A 20946-nucleotide genomic window follows, 5' to 3' on the forward strand; every position below is an offset into this window, starting at 1 on the left:
TTTAAAAAAATGTAATCCCAATATGAAACAAATGTATGTCATAATAAAAAAACAATCAGGTTCTTATAAATCTAAATCGTTTAAGAATAGAGGTAAATAGGTCATCCGTTAGTTAATTATTTGAATACAATAGCAGAAGAGGCTTGAATGAAGTCTCCTCTCTTACAGTAAATGAACCTTGTCGATACTAATGGGTCAACCTTTCGTGCATTTAATGGAGAGACCTCATTATCTGCTCAGGAAACCACTAAAGTTTCTATTTTATACTTTTTTCTTTTCTCTCACGTTTCACTCCATAAAACTGAGATAATGTGTTTAAAAAAATGAATGGAATATCTTTTGCCGAGCTTTGCTTTCGTAACTAATTATTGTACAGCTTATTGTAATAAAGCAACGCATGAAAATAATGCATACTTTTTGTTGAAATGTCGAAAATATCCTTCAATTTACATTTAGAAAACTCTACAGAGAGATAATTTTCAAGTTTCAAGGGTAAAAAAAAAGTTACATGAAGAAACTAAATTTTATAGTTTATTAAAGTATTGTCGGTAGTACGTGATCTGGAATTTTTAAACCTTGTGTTTTCAGTTTATTCATCTATACTACGTTAACTTGGGTGTTACCTTCTAAACGTGCAGAAAAACATATGTTTAGCTTCAAAAGGCGTATCTAATGTATGTCTATTAATTGTCTCATCAAATGTATCTCTCTATTTCAGATTAACTTATCACAGGTGTTTTAAGAATGTTTAACTTCTATTATTCCAGTACTAAAATCTCAAACAGTATTTACAGCATATGAATGAAGTTATTTCATTCAGAAACTTCAAGTTAAAGTTTTCGGTGTGTTTTCATAAAGGTAATCATAAAGCTTGTCACATTACGCTTTAACCTTTAACAATGTTACCAACTGTGGATCAAAGAAAGGTGCTACCTTTTTATTCTGCTAAATTAACTCTCATTGCTACGCTTATAGTTAAACAGCTCTCCGTGTTACAGATGTATTCTCAGATACACAACTAAAATAAAAGGAGACACATTTTAATATTTTTTGTTTCACTTGAACTAAGTATTCTTTTGGAAGTTTGAGGGTACATACCCTTTCTTCACGAAAGTGTAAAATTCCAAACTGTCATGCCAGTAATCTAGAGGATAATATATACATCCTTTTCCATGGCAGAAAAGGATCCGTGAAGTGGTCACACTTGCAATTTGATACTATTTCGTTAAGTCATGTTACCTTTCACTTTCTTGTAATGTGTTTTATAAGAACTATCTTTAAATGATTGTCAACTGTGAAATCTTAGTATTGTTTATATTTGATTATTTTTCTTCACAAAGTCAGATATGAAAGCAAGGAATCTTTTCTTTTTCTGTACTGAGTTGTTTTAAAATAAATCCACATTTGTTTTGAAATTTCGCTATTCAAACTGTTAACATACACCTTTTGCAAAAGCACCGTTCAGAATGGTAATACATCTGCCAAAACATAAAGTAAAAATTGTATTTGGAATGGTGTTATTGTTCTTTGACAATGTTCTATACATTCTTATTGCACATATATTTTTAATTTGATGAATCCTTAAGGATGATAGTTTCTGTTTTATTTTTTAACTTGGTTCAGCTTTTTATCTTTATTTTGGCACCATTTTTTCACAGGAAACGATAAAAACAAATACTTAGCTTCAAGGTACCAAAGCAGTTTGCAAAATACACAAAATTACATAATGTATTAGGTATGTATCTCTTCAGTGTGAGTTGAAAGTTTCTTTATAAACAAATACAATTTCATATTTTATAGAGACGACGAGAAAAAGAGCTGAAATTAATGACATTCTAAATGGTTAAAATTAAAATTTGTCGTAAAAACAAATAAAAAACCAAAGAAATATAAAATTCAAAAATAAAATAAATTCAGAATAGCATCTATCAACAGAAGTTGAAACTATAATATTGACCATCTTGCTAGCTGAATAAACTTTACTATTTCAACATTTCTTAAAGGCCACCAGTTCGTCGTCCAACAAAGCATCGTTGGCAAGATGTCAGAGAGGGTTATGTTAGAAGGTTTATCTATCAGACTGAACCTTTATCATTAGGTGGTAATCATGGTAGAAGAGGAAGTTAAATAACTAAATACACACTGCTTAATTCGCAGCTCATGCATTGGAAGTTTTCTTTCAAGTTGGGTAGGACATCTTGATAGTATTGTTTGTTTATTTTTCTGAATTTTGCGCAAACCTACAGATTAACCGTCCCTAATTTAGTAGTGTAAGACTAAGGGAAAAGCAGCTAGTCATCACCACCCACCACGAACTCTTGGGCTACTCGTTTACCAACGAATTGTGGTATTGACTGTTACTTTATAACATCCCAACGGCTGAAAGGGCTAGCACTTTTTGGTGTAACGAAGATTCGAACCCACGACCCTCAAATTACGAATCGAACACCCTAATTACATTGTCATGCCGTCTTGGTAGTAGCTTTACAATCTGTAAGATGCCTATAATAAAGTCTAGCAGACAAAATTTCCAGAAATGGTATCAGTGAAACTTATAAGATGGATCATAATTGCACTAACTACTAGAAGCATGAAAAATAGCGATCAGATTGAGTCACCATTAATAATACCTTTTTCAAGGATCGTTTCTCTTCAAATACACCTAGACTTCTTTAACAATTCAGACAGATGCTGCGTGTTTAGCTTTTTTAACAATATTCTGGTAAACAACAACCACCACTTAGTGTGGTGAACCATTTATTTTATGCAAGGACACATGACTGATTTTCAGTCGTGCTAAAGCTAAGCTATGTTTCTCAAGCTCAACAACAGATATTCTGAAAAGAGACACCATCACCATCCTTCTGAAATCAACGCTGATATCCCTCGGGATATACCTTTACATAAACCAGCAACATAATACAATGATAACCATAACTAATAAACACATAAATGCACTGAAAATCTCACTATGAATCAGAGCTGTTGAACTATATGTGCTTATGGTCTTATCCACTCTATTCTTGACTGTGCACTACCAATGACTATACGAAATTAACGTTAAAAATAAACTTTTTGCATGTTCTCAAAGAGAAGCCCCAGTACACTTCTATTGGAATGGTATTGACCTCTGCTTCACTAGTAAGGCGAAAACTGCAACCATAGAAAGTTTTTATCAACAATCACGAGAAATGCTATCACAGTAAAACAAAGTATCATATGTTATAGCTAGGAACTGCAAAAGATGGTAAATCAATAGAATTAGAATACAACCAGAAAGCCGCTGGTAATATCAGTAAACGAACTCCTACGAGGAATAACTATTGAGATTGCAATCTAATACTTAACTCAGTTCACTGTAGATCTTTAACAAACCACTCGTGCTCAATACGCTTATTTTATTTATATTGTATTCATTTTATATGCATTTTAGGTATCTTCCGAAAGTTGCGGTAGTAACTAAAATGTATTTATCTGTATAATGTGTTATAATATAATCATTTAATTTCTAATGTCGTATTTTACACATGTTTTTAACCCCTTTTTCTTTCATTGAGCTATATAATACAAGTACTATATTTGTTTGATGAAGACAATTTTTCTCATTGCTTAAGAAACAAAAGGACCATTTTTGGTAGGCCTTCCTACAACAATATAATTTAGGTTATGGTGCTCGACTCTCAACCTGTACGCCGCGCGTTCAAATCTCCATCTACCAAACATGAGCGCCCTTTCAGACACGAACACATTACAGAGTTACTGTCTATCCCAGTATTCGTTGTTAAAAGAATGACCCAAAATTTGGCGGTGGGTGATGATGGTTAGCTGTTTTGCTTTAATTTTTTACTGCTAAATTAGACCCTCCTAGTGGAGATAGCCTTCGCCTAGCTCTTTCCGCTGAATTGTAAACAAATCAAATTAAATCATTGTATTCAAGTACAGGAGCAGGAGTGACTTCTCTATGGCAGCTGAAGGCTTCGAAATCACTGAGAATAACTTTCACTTATGAATATTTTCACAAATCTATTTTCTCGGTTCTGTTAAAATTTACAGCAATGCTCACGCTCATACATTACATAGCTGTTAAGTCTTAAATAATCTTCCTCTTGCCATGAAACATGTTGGAAAACAACTTGAAAATACGTGACTAACTTGAAACGTTATCCTTGCATTATTGGATATGATAAAGTAAGATGTGTCAACTTTTGGAAAATAACCCAAGAATAATCATTTCAGAAGATAAAATCTATATTATATATGTGAATTTCTTCATGTGAAACTAGCGAATGGATGTTAAGACTGATAGACGAGGTATCCTCCACCGCCATGGGATCCTACTAAAACAGTCACTTCCAAAACCTAGGATATATTTCACATCTCACATTATGTCCTGTAGCATCGGGATCCTTTGGATTGGTGCAATGTTTTTAATTTTTCTTTGGGTTTGTTTTTATTTATTACAATTTTTTTATTTATATTTGCAGTACAGTGCAAAATTTTTAGGACAAAGTCAAAATTTGATTTTAAACTATTTTGAAAGAGCAAGAAGAGATAAGTGAAACATAACTATTTTATTAATCTTCATATTTAGTGTAACATAAACTCAGTGGAAGTGTTTGAGTACAACAAACAGTTAATTCTTCGTGTATCCCTTTTGCAATATGCAATATGTCCAGTGGTGTAGATGAGATAACTCGTTCAAACCGATCGGTAACACAGTGCCAAGGACGAGTTAATTCGTTCTCAATAATACCTAACTTCAACGCTAAATGTCAGCACCATACATGCATTTGACCTGCTTACAAATTGTTTCACTTTCGATCGAAAATGGCGTCACGAAAAAAGTTTAAAAATAAAGAAACATTAGAGTTGTACTGTAGCAGCTGAAATGCTTGGCAGTCAACAGGTTAATCAAGCTATCCTTTGTGATTTTATTCCAAATATCTGTAATACACTTTCATAAAGTTTCTTTAGAAGTAACTTTTGAGTTGTCTCTTTATTCACATACCAAATCCCAGATTTTCCCAAATGAAATAAGATCAGAGCTTTGTGGGGATAATTGCATCATTTGAATGGCTGATTATTGTTTACCAGTTAATGTCAATTTATGTGCAATACCATATAAATATTTTGTTCATATCGAAATTGAAATAACGACTATTATAAATAGATATAAGTATTAATAGCTCCTGATTGGTGGACAAGATCTTCTTGTGGGTTACAAATTCATTAAATATTAGGCTATGTTTGTATTTGGCAACAAGGTAAAACTTCAGTATTTTGAATTTGACAGAAAGAAGGGAAGGATGTCATGCCTTTGTATGAGTATCACAAGAAATAGTCTCATGCTAATAAGCTAATCCATATTTTCTCTTCTAGATATAAAATGAGATCTACAGCTTAACTTTTAGTTTTAACGGTGTTTTAACATTTACTTGTTGAATCATTGTTGTTTGGACTGTTAATGATGTTTTAATATGTCTCTTTTTTATTTTAAAATTTTTTCTCTCACCAGAAATCAGAAACTGCTGAAGGACCTACAACTAGAAGATTATTATCAAAATTAAAGATTTGAAACAAAACACTATCTTACGTGAATTATTGCAAAACTTCGTACCTTAATCGTTTTGTCTTGTCATTAGCATTGAAGTTTCTGGTGTCGTGAACAACTCTTTCTGGAAATGTACTTAAATAACACATGCATCTTGTAATTACAGGAATTAAAGCTTAGTGTAATAGATTGGATATAAAAGACGTCGATATCACGACATTATTAGTACATGCTGTACTGAGCTTAACCATCTACGTACCTCTATTTTTGCGTTAAGAAATATATCTCGAAAGTTATCTAAGATATTATTTACAAACATGGATTAGTTTAAAGAACAGGTTCCAGGATATTGTAAAAAAAATACAAAAGTGGAACTTTTATTTGTAATAACAATAAAACATACTAAATATAGCTTCATTTGACCTCATCTAATTCTAAACGTCTCCTTCGTAAATGTTTAAAATTAGAGATGACAATATAAATATCAATTCATCATCATATAGCAAATTTGAGAAACTAAATCAGACGCTAGCAGAATTTTAGAAAGAAGAACTAAAACTGTCCAGTTGTTTCATCATAGATTCTTCATGGATAAAACATCGAGTCGTTTTAGTATTACAAAATGCTACCGGGTCATATTTGATACATATCTGGAGAGAAATAATTTTGTGAACAATTCTTTAAAGTGTAAAACTGAAACTCAGTTTAAATGATGTCAAGAAAGGTTATAAACTTATCTTTAATGATTGCATACATAATAAAATGGACAACTTTAGTTATATCTAAACTCAGATGTATTTGTGTAGAATGGGATACATAGTTTCACTCCCTTAGAACTAAAATATACATTTTATTCGTCGGATATTGTTCTAATTTAGCTTTTGTGTATGCGTTTAGAATAAAACTTTTCAACCAACTTATGTCAGAAAATAACTTAATATATCGTGTTTGTTATCATACATTACATAATATAACGTGTATAAAACAGTTTAGTTGATAATAAATAACTGTAGTTATATTATAAATGTAAATATATTGCTGATATTTCTTGCATATTAATTCAATATGTGAAATTTTATAAAACGCTCTTCTTCTCTACAGATTAATTTCTTAATCACTTCACTCCGTAATGAGCGTTTTGTTTGTTTGTTTTGGAATTTTGCACAAAGCTACTCGAGGGCTATCTGTGCTAGCCGTCCCTAATTTAGCAGTGTAAGACTAGAGGGAATGCAGTTAGTCAACTGTTGGGTTACTCTTTTACCAACGAATAGTGGGATTGATCGTCACATTATATCGCCCCCACGGCTGGGAGGGCGAGCATGTTTGGCGCGACTCGGGCGCGAACCCGCGACCCTCTGATTACGAAGCGCACGCCTTAATGCGCTAGGCCATGCCAGGCCCAATGAGCGTTTTAAGAAAATATTTTCTTACTGCAGTGTTTGATTATTGTTTCTCGTTTAAGGCTAAACAGATAATGCTGAGGCTTGAATGTTGCTTCATACAAGTTCGGTAAGTATGTGACTACCCATTTCACAGTGGTTTACCTGTAAATCTAAAGGCTTATAAAGCTAAAAACCAGATTTTAATACTCATGATGTGCATATCACAGACACAGCTGTATATGCTAAGTCACAAATTCTCACATATTAACATTCTTGGGTACTATCACAATTACATTCCAGAAGAATTGTATATGCTAAGTCACAGACCCTCAAATTCCTAGTATTCGGTACTAACCACAACAGAATCCCTAAGGGTTGTATATGCTAAGCTACCAGTCGAACATAATTATGTTTTGAGTACTGTAGTTAAGAATAAAAACATTTGAACTTTTTTATTTTTTATCAAGCAACAAAGTTTAGATAACATACAGACATACGGCTGTAAAAACATGTAACGAATATAACATTTACATATTCAATATTTCTTTTGGCCATTACAACATTTTGTTGCAATCAAATTTCTATAGCAATGGATCCTCAGGAACAATTTAAACGCACAGCACATTTATTGATTATTTTAGAAATTTATAGGTTGGCAAACTAAACATACAAACACTTAACATATGTAAACTGTTACGCTTTGTAATGCAATAAGGGTCAGAGCATGAAAGATCTGACGTAACGACGCCAAACGCAAGACACGAGTCCCGGTAAGCATGTGAGGACCAATTTCAAGAAGTCCGTGAGAAAGCTTCCAAGCCAATTCAGTTCACCAGACTCCTTAATGCAGATTTTGTGCTACGAATGGACTGTAGTCTCAGAAACCAAGAGTTGATCTGTTTTACGCAATATGTAAATTTCGTGTTTACCTGAATAAAGTAAGTCATTTGATCACAAAGTATTCCACTCATAGGTTGTCATTACTATTTAAGGCTCCAGAAGAAAAGTGAATTATATAAAAATTGCATGTCCATTTAGTAGTGTCGAATCTTTTAACAAGATGCCATTGTTGTAATTATCATTCTTCTTGCTTACGAAATAAACATGAATATATCATCTCAAACACTAAAACTGTTAAGCCTTTATTGCTTTTTTTTTAAAATGATAGAAGAGATTCATTCATTATTTATATATTGATGTATTGATGCCTAATTTATAATGTATTGAGTTGGGATAAACTGTTAATAAGTACATAGTTGTATATTAGACTTCTTTTCGTACAAAATTCACAACGAAAAAAATATCATTTTTTGTCTGATAAGTAAGGAATTTCATTATATTTATATTTTAAATAAAACTTGTTTTGTCCTAACATTTTTCAATCTTCAAGAACTAACGTGATCTAACAAGTCAGTCTTTATTGAATAAATAACATTCGATTTTTCAATATTGATTTCGTCTTATTTGTACATTGCTGTTTTAAAAGGGAACATTTATTTTATTATAAACTACACAAGCACATTAAGGTTTATCCTACATATCTTCACAATGTTACAGGTGGTGAGATTAATCTTCGGTTTTAGGTTCTTTCCCGAGAATAGGAAAATCAAAGAGAATGTATGCTGTGCTCTGAGAAGGATTTATAAATGTCATCTTCTTGATGATGAGGAAGTGGTCTCAAGTCTTACAGGATAAACTGTAAGGACGAAATATTTTATTTCCTGGTGAGAAATATGATTGATTACCTCAGACAAGTCTGAGATATAAGATTAGTCACGGTATCAAGAATAATATTAAGTTTATCAAGCCTCGCTTAGAGAATCTGTACTCTGCTGTTTTCCATTTAGGGTTAGAACAGTATTATATAAACCTTTAACAGCCATAGTGTGGTAGAAAAATTAATGGTGTATAGGGATCACAAAAAACAACACAAATATTCTTTAGGGGAGGAAAAGACCATCAAAATATTTAGTAGTGCCCGCTTTTATGGATATTTTATCTACATTTAGAATTCATAACATCATATTATTGTTAATTTAGGATTTTTGAGTAAAATTATTGTTGACATTTTGTTTAGAAACATTAGATTTTCTATTTAATGTGTATTTAATCTTAATACACAAGATTATTAAGATTGTGTTCAGAAACATCAACACGTTTAAATAATCTGTAAGATTAGTACAAAAGTATACAGAAAAACTATTATTTGTTGTCGTAAAATAAATAAGTGATATTATAAAATGCTTTTCTAGCTACTGTAGAAAGAGATTATGCGAAACGATAGTACTCTTAATTTAAAAAAAACAACAGATTTACACAAAAAGCATCTTAATAACTCAAAAATCTTTTCGTCGTGACAGTACTTTAAATAAGATTCTTGGAACTGAACTCAGAATTACTTAATTATATATTCTTTTGAATGGACATGATTTCGTTAAATCCATGCGAGTGTCATGTCTCATAACAAGTGAAAACAATTAGAATTACCACACAGAAGTTGTAAAACAAGTGAAATAGGGGTATGTGTTAGTCATTCAGCATATCAACATTAAAATTAGGGCTATATACAAATACCTGGTCATGTAACCTTTAACTGGATTTAATTCATCAAAATGGTTAACTAACTATTCAGTAAGACTACTTAAGATGGCTTCACAGTAACTCACTAACAACATATTTACTAGAATAACCATAACAATGCAAATTGGTTGGTTGTTTATTGAATTTTGCGCAAAGCTACTCAGGAGATATTTGCACCAACCGCCCTTATTTTAAATTAACAGACTAGAAAGAAGACAGCCGGTTAACACCACTTACCGCTAACTCTTAGGCTAATTTTGTCAGTTCAAATAGTGCGATTTAACTGTTACCCTTATGTTACACCCACGAGCTTATAATCTAGAGTGCGATGTTTATTTTTTCTTGTTTGGAGGTTAGATGGTGTAAACTCCATAGTCTGCGATGCACTGTCTGCTATGTTAATCACTGAGCCTCGTTAGGGCAATGAAAATTACTCTGATTACATAGAAAAGGCTATTTTCAATTATGTAAATTGTTTTTGATTATATTGAAACGATATATTTCATGACAAATGTATAAAATAGTTTAATTACATTTCGTACCATTTAGTTTAAAGTTCAAAGAAAATACACAGTCATGTTACATTAAGGTCAATTAAGAAGTTCAAAAAAATTAGAAATTTAAATATTTGGAACGCAAATATAGGCAAGAAACAAGTAAGTGTTAACATATTTATTTGACCTCGATATTTTTTATCGAGATTGTTGTAATTACAATGTATGTTCTTAGGAACTTATATTTATTTATATTAATTAGAGGCTTATATCATGACAGATCACCTCGAAGATGGCTTATGTTTTACTTAAATAGCAAGAATCAGAAACTGATGTGTTTCTTGTTCTTAAGAATAAAAACATCTTAAGTTATAGAGGTCATTTAAAAAATTAATTTCATTAATAAAACAACTTTTAACATTTTAATAGATTTATTATATTCGTCTTAATAGGTTTGTGCAAAAACTTTAACAAACCATGAAATCAAGTGAGTGATTTAATTTTTATCACTTCCACAATTAAATTGATTACATATGCGAATAGGTTCAGTATCAGCTATAAGCGGATTTTGGATGAGGGACGGAAATAGTACATGAGAGTCAACATACGTATAGCAGAAACGTTGTTATTAGATGTAATTTCTTTGTGTGGCTGTTCGCAGAGTCTAATAACATCTATCACCGTGCCAGCCAACGTCTGGTAACACACAAAAGAAATGACGATTATTAAACCTTATGATTTGCAACAGATGTTAGGTTGTTTTTCATTTGACTAATTCCTTTAACAGTAGCCAGGAATCTTCAATCATACCACGTGAAATACATTACAACACTTGTCATATGACATACTATACCCCTCTGAAAAAAGCTAATATTTGATGCAAATGGGAAAAATGGATCCAGCTGAAATTATTGCACAGTTAGTGAATAGTAAATGACAAATAACATGTTTTATGCTTCTCTACCTTAATATTAGTATATAAAAAAAAGTAGACATTTGTCCCTACTTATGCATTTTTGGAAAATGTACGTTGTTGTAGGAATTTGAAGTGTTACTTTTAAATCACCTTCTAGTAGCTGAGTTAACTAATTTATTTAGGAATTTAAATAATACCTAAAGTGTACCAGAACGTTATTGCCTACCATGCTCACTATAAAATGTTACACTTTCCCCTTGGTAGGCAAAAGTTCCACAACAACCATAATGAAATAACTTGTATTTTTATCAGTATAAATATTTTTGTTATGAAGGTGAATGTCAAATTTTCCTTTTCAATTCCTTGGAAATATCTGTTAACTCATCATATTTCTTAGATACGATAGAAGTAAACCGTTTCCGGTATCTTATGGTCTTTATGTCATGCCAAGACCAAGATGTTGTTCCTTAATCATGGGACTTAATATAAAACTCTTAAATTTGAATTTTATTATAAGAAATAAAACGATTTGTATATTATTAGATACTGTTATGTAAGAATACTATTTGATAATTTATGTGAGTAAAATAGGCGTGAGCTCTCACAACTTATATCTTGAGGCGTCATAGTCAGCGCTATATTGTTATTACTAGCCATGAATAATACAGGTAGGGCAACTGAAGATCAGTTGGCCATTAATTCGAATGTAACAGTTTTGTATGGAGCCTGAGTTTATTTTTGTTGGATTTCGTGCAAAGCTTCAATAACACTATCTGTGTTAGTCGTCTTTAGTTTTGAACTTACAGCAAATTTTGGGTTATTCTTGTATGACTGAAAAACGTAATATGGCCATCACATTTACAGTTCGCTTATGGTCTGAAACAACTTACCACTTTTGGTAAAAACAGAATGCGAACCACAGCACCTCCGCAGACTGACAAGTTAACAATTGGATCATGTCTAGTAAGTAAAAATGCAAAGTTAAAGTCAGTTGCAATATCTTTATAAATTGTTTTCATGATCATTAAATGAAAGATATGGAGAGCTCTATAAAATTAATTATGCCGTTTTACAGTTGAATTATCTTTAGATCTTAATATGATGAAGCAGATCGTCTCTTGATACATCTAATTTTTCCAACACATTTTAGTAAATCCTAGTTATACTAAATTTATGGAAATTGCACTTGATATTTTTAAATGTTAGTACTACGACTTTTCCTTACTGTTATAAATATCGAAGATTTTGTATCCAGTACAAATATTTGTAAAAATATCATCCACTAAAATGTACTTCCAAAATGTTTTATGAATGTCAGGACCTATTTTGTTACGGCACAAACTCAGAATGTTTAGCTAATATGTAATAAGTATTAAAATGTCATTTTAATACTTTTAGATATTACGTTGTATATTTTATCTTCATTTTAAACATTATTTTGCTTTCTATCCAAACACTAATTTTTAAATATTTTTTGCTGTATTAAAAACAAGCATCATGTTTCAGCTATCCATCAAAGATCTGTGATCAGTTTAGATGAAATTATAACCTATGTCTCCTTTGAGGTATTACAGAAAACTGAATTAAGGTTTGGAACACATTTAATGCGTAATTGTTTTTAAATTCTTAGATAATAATTAACATGTGACAGTTCAATAACCAGGAATATCAATGAGCATTAACAAGAAAAGTTTTAAACACAAATACTCGGAATAGCGTTGTTTCCGTCATAAGTAACGTGTTTATGAGATATTTGAACTTCGTCAAAAGTATGAATATGAAGTTAATGTAAGAAAAAATATGATATTGAACTAATATCTCATATAAATAGTTAGTCAACAATACCCATCGCCAAGTCTCGAGCTACTCTTCTCTGCTCCATATAGTGGAATTAACTACCATGTTTATAATGCATCCACTGTCGAAATTACAGAGATAAATTTTGTTTTTGGATTTTTGACAGTGATAAGACACTAATCATTTAGCCATACTCGGCTTTATGTTGGACTGAAGTTAGTGCTCGAAACAAAACAAATTCCTTTAATTTAAATGTTTCAAAAAGACAATAACTTATCTCCAATAGTAATCTACTGTCTAGAAAAGAAATGATAAAACAACTAAGAGCTTTGATACGTGTTTCTGTTCATGGTAATGCACTATTCTAAGGAAAGATTCCTTCTGTACCTTTTGTGTCTTCATAAATGGCAACTTATTAAAACAAAGTGCTTTGGACTTGAATTAATGTCATGGTATTTTTTCTTTGTGGTCACCTGATTGAATATCCAGGGTCAGCTGAGATTCATTTGTTCTACCTATACTATTCATGGCTGTTAATAACATGATAGTGCTGTCTGTGATGCTAAGCATTCGGGTATCATTTATGAGGGCTCACGCCCATTTTTATTCATGATTATGTCCTAAGTGACAGGAGTAAGATGTGTAGTATCTCAAGATATTCAACACCACATATCACAAGACACGACAACTAACCACACCCTACTCAAACCTCAAATGTGCATATATCTTCTGTTCCTCCTATTTTATTGAATAAAATGATAGAAATATTTAATTCCATAATCAATCTTTTTCTTCGTATTCAAGCATTTTTTTTATTCCGTGGAATGTCAAATGGAAAAATCCACATTTATTCCTATTTCCCTACCTTTATATGATAATTTGTGGCAGTTGTATCTCAAACAATAGACCCAATATGCAAGACCACCCTGTGGTCTCACTCAAACTCAATAAGAAGGCAGTAACAAAATTCTTCTTTAACCTTGGAAATAGTTCTTGAAGGGCCTTATACCTACAAAGGACAATCACAAAAATGGAACTAAGGTAAACATCCAAAATGATCCCCTCCATTTTAAGTAAAATTATCCACAGATGTTCCATTATTTGTCGAGGAATTTTTCTAATATTGACATCAAAGCTATAATCAGTTGTTACCATCCTGTATTTGACTTTTTATCTCTGTGAGACTGGGGTACGTCGATTCAACACATCTGTGGTATGTTTACCTTATTGCGGTGTAAAACAAGTTTACTAGATGATTTAGTTTGATATTTTATAGTTACTTTTAATACCTTTTGTAGTTTTTGCAAATAAAATATTTATTTTTAATATGTGATACTATTTCACTGTTTGTATTAAGAAAAAATTAATAACGTTATCTTTAAACACATCAAGCTGTTAATGTTTGTAAATACATTCAACAAACATCACAACTCCAACGTTTCCATTTGCATAATAACTTTATTTGTATAGTGCTATTATGTAGATATAAATGTTTTTATCATGATGCTTATTGAACTATTTCGTTACTGTGGACTTTTGTTACTGACTTTGGTATTTTTCTAAATCTTTAAGACTCTCCTACAATTTTTTTAATTTATAAAACTTTTACATTTGGTGTAATTGTTATTTGTAAATAATTCACGCAATTTCAAACTGTTTATGATCAATGACATAGAAAAAAACATAGCTTTTTTGCTAGAAAAAATAGTAAGCAGCCCTGATTAGATCGTTAATCAGAATGACTCATTTGATAAACGCAATAAAGTTTAAAACCGTTTTATATATATATATTACATTTATTTTCGGCGACTTAGGCTGACGACAAATTTATTTTGCATAATTTCCTTTTATTCGATGGTGCAATTTTGCCCTTGAACAGTCAAAGCGCTTAAAGATACATTTCATAGACCTGTAAACCCCATAACTATTTCTCGGTTTGGTAGAGAAGCATGTGTCGTATGACACTATAGTTAAATGGGCCGGCATGACCAGGTGGTTGAGGCACTCGACTCGTAATCTGAGGGTCTTGGGTTCGAATCCCGGTCACACCAAACATGCTCGCCCTTTCAGCCGTAGAGGCGTTATAATATGACGGTCAATCCCACTATTTGTTGGTAAAAGAGTAGCCCAATAGTTGGAGGTGGGTGGTGATGACTAGCTATCTTCCTTCTAGTCCTACACTGCTAAATTAAGGACGGCTAGCGCAGACAGCCCTCGAGTAATTTTGCGCGAAATTCAAAGCAAATCAAACCGAACTATCGTTAATGGTGGAGTAGCAACTATGATTAACCAACATATTTCATCCATACCTCTTCAAATCACTATACCACTGAAAGCAATTTCACATCAGTGGCTTCACTAACTCGACTGTCATGCCATGTTTCTCAAACCGTCAGTGGGTTAATAAACTGATCAAGTTACCCATACGATTTTATCAAGGCGTTACTCCCCTTAAAAATCATTATTTGCGATTTAAATGGGCTTAACTCTCACTAAAGAAGTGGACAAATCAGTGGATGAGGCAGCTTTCTGTTAATTGCTATTAAACCATAACATATCTCTACCTAATGTTGAAGTTCCCGCTTATTTTCATGTCACAAGCTTATATTTTGCTGATGTCGTTCTGTCAATTTCTTTTATATCCTTTCATTGAATAAAGTGCAATAGGCCACATGGCAGTGATCATTTTATTTGTTTGAGAAATTACAGACACAGTGAATGCCAAAGAAGAAATTGGAAGTTTAAGGTACTCTAGAATTATGTTAAATTTTGGGATTTCAATCACTTCAGTCTTCACTTTTGACCAACATGACACGTACCTAGAATAACTTCATCAAATTAGCACTTTACTATGCATGACAACCTAAGGGTAGGCTTAATACAGTTAAATCCTGGGTACATCCAACGCATGTACGACTTGTTATGAAATAAAAAACCTAAATAAATAACTTGTTTGTTGTTGTTTTGAATTAAGCACAAAGCTACACAATGGGCTATCTGTGCTCTGCCCATCACGGGTATCAAAACCCGTTTTTTAGGGTTGTAAGTCCGCAGACATACCGCTGAGCTACTGGGAATAACTCAGTTTTAAAGATATCTAAATTATTATATTTGCGTATCCCAATTTTACATCGCATTTCATAACATGTCATTTCAATATGGAATGCGTTGTCATTAGAAGCAGCAACAAATCTGGTATCAATGTTAAATATTGAAATTAAATCAATGTTGATATGGAATCTTCACATCTCCTCTGAAGAAATATTTTCTAAACAATACATTTACAATAGGACTGAAATCCAATGGGTAAGTGAATTACTGCAATCATTCAGTCCGTCTTCTCCAAGAAATGAATCTACTTGTTTAGCATTATGAAATGGCCACAATGTATCGCATTAATGGTACCATTCCATATATACAAGTTCTAGTGTCAGTACACCACTAATTCATAATCCTATTCATACTATACTTCTTTAACCATCACACATATCATTTACTACATGAAAAGGTGTTTGATGCTAGTTACGAAGCTATTCAAATAAGGAAACGTATACTATCGTGAAGTTAATTTTCAAGTTAATATTGGTGAAGGAAGCATATTTTTAGCCTTTTTGTGAGCAAAGTGCACAGATGAGAGCCTCTGGATAAAGGCCTATCTTTTTAAGTCTATTTACTACTAGACGTGGAAAAAAATATGTCATTAACTTGAACAGTTGTCTCAAGACAGACATCTAATTGACTTGCACGAATGTGCTAGAAGGTATCAGATATTCAGACTAAACTATCTTCTACTTGAACTTTCTTTGCTTGTCAATTATGACAATGCTGTCCACGAATCTAATGATATCCCTTGAACAATAAAGCGAATTTTCTTTTTAGTCCAGTTTTCCGATAGACGATTAAGGAGAAAGACCTGTTTTGGAGATCAATGTCCAACAGAAGATTACCTCGATAAAACAAAAGTTTAGCATTAGACACTGAGTAGTAAGGACTGTCCGAGTGCCTTGGTTGATATCTGCATTAAGTTTTTACTTTCTTATAATTCAAAAAATAACGAGTTTACTCATTTTTCGCAGCATCCAGATTTTATTTTCACTTTAATACTGACAATGGAGTCAATTTTTTTACTCAGAAAATTTACATAAACCAAAGAGACGAAACTGGTCTTATTATTATTGGTAATTCATCTGAGAAGTCTGTCAAGAAATCAGTTTAATACCATATGTTTACTAATTGGTGTACACTTATGGGTTATAAATAAGTGACTCTCAGCCTTTAAGCAGGAACTCTTTGGATGTAGAGTCACAAAGAAGAGATAATAATCTGACTTTTTGTGTGCATGCGTAATTGTAATATTGGTTAGAAAGCAATTCCACATTGTACTAACAATTCTGAAATACTTGTAACCAATCCACGTCAGATACTGTTATTGGTTGAGTTCTATTCATCTAATGCCTTTCTGCTTGAGTGAATCAACAATTTTTTCTTTAAGGTTCATCCATGATTAAATAGCTTTATCACTTACCATTATCGCTGATTTTTTCTACAAAGTGGTAACTGAGAAAAGATTGTGTGAGAACACAAAAGTTGAATTGATGTTTTTGTATTTTAGATCATCATTCATTATCAGGATATTTAATTTGTGTAACATTGAATAAACAGGATGATTGACATTATTCCATAACAGTGATTTTGCCTTATCATGGATCTACGATTGCGAATTTCATTTGCTATCCCTTTATTTTATGCAGGAGTTTTAACTGTTCACCACTTTATATGTAAGGTGGACAAAATAACCACTTATCATAAATGTATGATAATAACTAGTTTTTAATTATGAAAGTAATTACTAACTAATATTTTTACTTAGTCAATGTTGATATCTAATCATCATGATCTTACCATAAGTATTGAACAAAAGAACAATAGAAGGTTTTGTTTACAATAAAGCATATTAATGTAACTCCAGATAATATGAATATAGCTGATAAAATCATATTAAAGAAACAATAATATTGTATTATTTTAGTGTATTAAAACATATTAAACAAAATTAATACACTGTAAAAGTTTAGGGAAAAACAAACAACAATGAGCAGAGAGAGATAAGTTATGTTGTGTATATGATAAACTGCATTAAATAAACATTAATACAATTTTGTTCACATTAACCCTTTACCATTTGAAGTGTCAAGTGCACAGCTATATGTATATATATTTCACAATTTAATATTTATTATTGCAGACTTCATTTACTAGGTTTGATTGAGTCTTGGTTAAATAGCTAAGAATAGTTTTAATTTGGAAGAATATGGTTTTCAAAAACTTCGGGATTTGAATACTTCAATATCATACAACCAATAATACACTTACAAAATTTTTGTCAAACTGTCATTTATCGTGTAGTTTTGCGCAAAGTTAATAAGAAAAAACATATACTAGAGAACGTATTTCCAATCAATGCATTTCTAGATGTCGTTGTTTCAAGAAAGCTTTAATTTTTTTCAAAATACCACATAGAGTAGATAGACATATGTACATTGACTGATTTTTCTAATACTTTGATTCAGTACAATAAAGAAATCCAAAAAACGATACAGTTCCATTTGATAACTTTCCTTTCAGTTTCAAGCCTGTTTGTTCTCTGCAAAAGATATATTGATGATACATTCCTTATTTTCCGCAGTAGTGATCATATCCTACGTATTTTTGGCTAACGTAAATCACAACACCTCCCTTTACAGTTCACTCATGAATTTGAGACAAATAACTTTATTTCCTTTCTGGACGTTCTTATTAATCATGATGCCAACGACTTTTCAACTTCTGTTTATCATACAAACACATTTACTAGCCTTTTTACAATGTTTGACAGTGTTATATCACTCTCTTTCCAATACAGTCTTATTCACTGTCTGTTAAATAAAGCCTACAAACTTACCTCTAGCTCTTAAGAAAAAAAAACTTACTTACATACACAACACTTTATTTTCGGATAAAATAACTTCCTCATTCTTAACTAATTTGTTTTTAAGATACCTACCGTACCCAAAATTACTATATTTCTGTATATGGAACTTTCTTATCACGAAATAGTTGAAAAAATACATAGCTCTTACTTCCTCAAAATTGACCTGAGAGTTATTACAAAACCCAGTTTCAAAGTTATACATTTTACCACTACAGAGATCGTTCGCCAGCTGCTCATTATTCACATATCCTTTACTTATACACATGTGTAGACTGTAAGGCCTTCTTTATTCGTGAAACTAAAAGTCACATTGAAATATGAGCATGTGAACACATGGGCATATCTATAAAAACTGGATGAAAGGTTACAAACTCTTTCAATTCCTATTTCTATCAACATTATACCGAAATAGGGCATCCGATTTCTCTCTGCAACCTCAAAATTTTCTGAACATTCAAACGTGATACTGGACTTCTTATAAAAGAAACATTATACATAAAACTATCCTTCCGTTTATAAATAATACACAGTCTTCACTGTATTTAAACTTATTTGAATTTAACTATTTCAGTTGTGCCGCATTTTATCGTCTTACATTATACATTCGAATTCATATATATATATATATATATATATATTGTTTGTAATTACAAATATTCTTGTTGTTTTTTCTTTTACCTCTAGATTACTGGTGATTGAGTTATGATGATTTAGAAATGTTCAATAAATGCTTCCTATTATCACGTTCGTATTTTGCTTTATCTTCTGTGTAACACATTAAAGATGTATACAACAACTGAAAAAAAGAACACATCCACAAATTAAAATGTCATTGATACTTCTGTGGTAACATTATTTATATCTATAAAAACTGTACTGAAATGTAACTGCATGTGTCACAAAAGCAAATTAAGACAAACTTCATTAATCTGTTTAAATTTCATCTGAGAAGTAGCTGTTTGAATGACACTAATTTTTCTAGAGTTTTTATACCCTTGGAGTTTGGAGGATGGATATACAACCGAGAATATTAGGTACATTCTATAATTTTGCTTGTCACTACCGTTTTTTTTTTTAATTATGCGTATAACCAACTGAATACAGCTATTTAAAGAGGAATAAACTTCAACATTACATTTAATACTTTAAATGTCAATCATAAAAAATCGTAACCATATCTAATGTCTCTTGAGGAAGTACACTGTTATGGTTGAAGTATAAAGATATTAATTTTATAAGTAAATATGGATTAACAAAGAGAGAAAGTATTTAATTCTAGTACTTAATTTTAGTGCCTTTAGCCAATTTTAGATGTTATGTATAACTAAGTGACTAGCAATGAAGATATCCATGAGCTACGAGTTCTTACTTGAGATCAAGCCTTTCTTTTCTTGCAAATTTGCATCTAGGCCATCAGATACAAGTAAAAATGAAGGAGTGATAGGAAATTGTGAGTCTTGAACTTAAAATTTGTGAAAAATTAACTTTAATTAAGAGAAATAAGAAATATTGCACAACGGAACACCATATTACTCTTATGTGAAACCAAAGTTACAGTACGTTTACAAAGTTCATTTATGAAAGACAAGTATAAAACTGAAATGTAATCTTATTTTAGGATTTCCTTTCTAAAGAATTAAATTACTTACCCATTCATTTGCTGTTAAAAATACTAAAGAATTTGTCTGGAAAGAAATGCAATGCTCTGTGAAAAGCACATAATCTTGTCAAGTAGTATAAAACGGAAGTACAAAAGATTTTGAAGAAAATATCAGCTGAAATGTTAATAATATTACAACTCATATTATGATTATAATTTTTTCTACTCTGAAATTAGGAAATACGCATAATATTCTAGTATCATTATAATTGTACTACATCAATCCCTTAAGAATTCTATGTAGTTTAAACTTTCGCATGACTTTTAGATATTTCACTTTTACAAACATTGGGTATAAACAACAAAACATATCTGAGTAGAAAAGGCTAAACTGAGTTCTGTGATTGTTTCTGAGCCAAGAAATAAATACTAATCTGGTGCATATTTCCACAAAGTTTGGTCAGATAATACATTTAAGGTTAATTGTTAAGGTCACATGTGGTCTAATAATTAAACCAGATTTTCAAAAATACTGTACAAAATTATAAAAGAATGTTGGAGTCTGTCTTCAGAACCTCATGTGAGAAACATTATCTCGAGGGTAGCATGTCGAGGGACAATCTCTCTAAGTATTGCATGTTGAGGGACAATCTCT

The sequence above is a fragment of the Tachypleus tridentatus genome, chromosome 9 (genome assembly GCF_004210375.1).
Source record: "Tachypleus tridentatus isolate NWPU-2018 chromosome 9, ASM421037v1, whole genome shotgun sequence".
NCBI classification, from domain to species: Eukaryota; Metazoa; Arthropoda; class Merostomata; order Xiphosura; family Limulidae; genus Tachypleus; species Tachypleus tridentatus.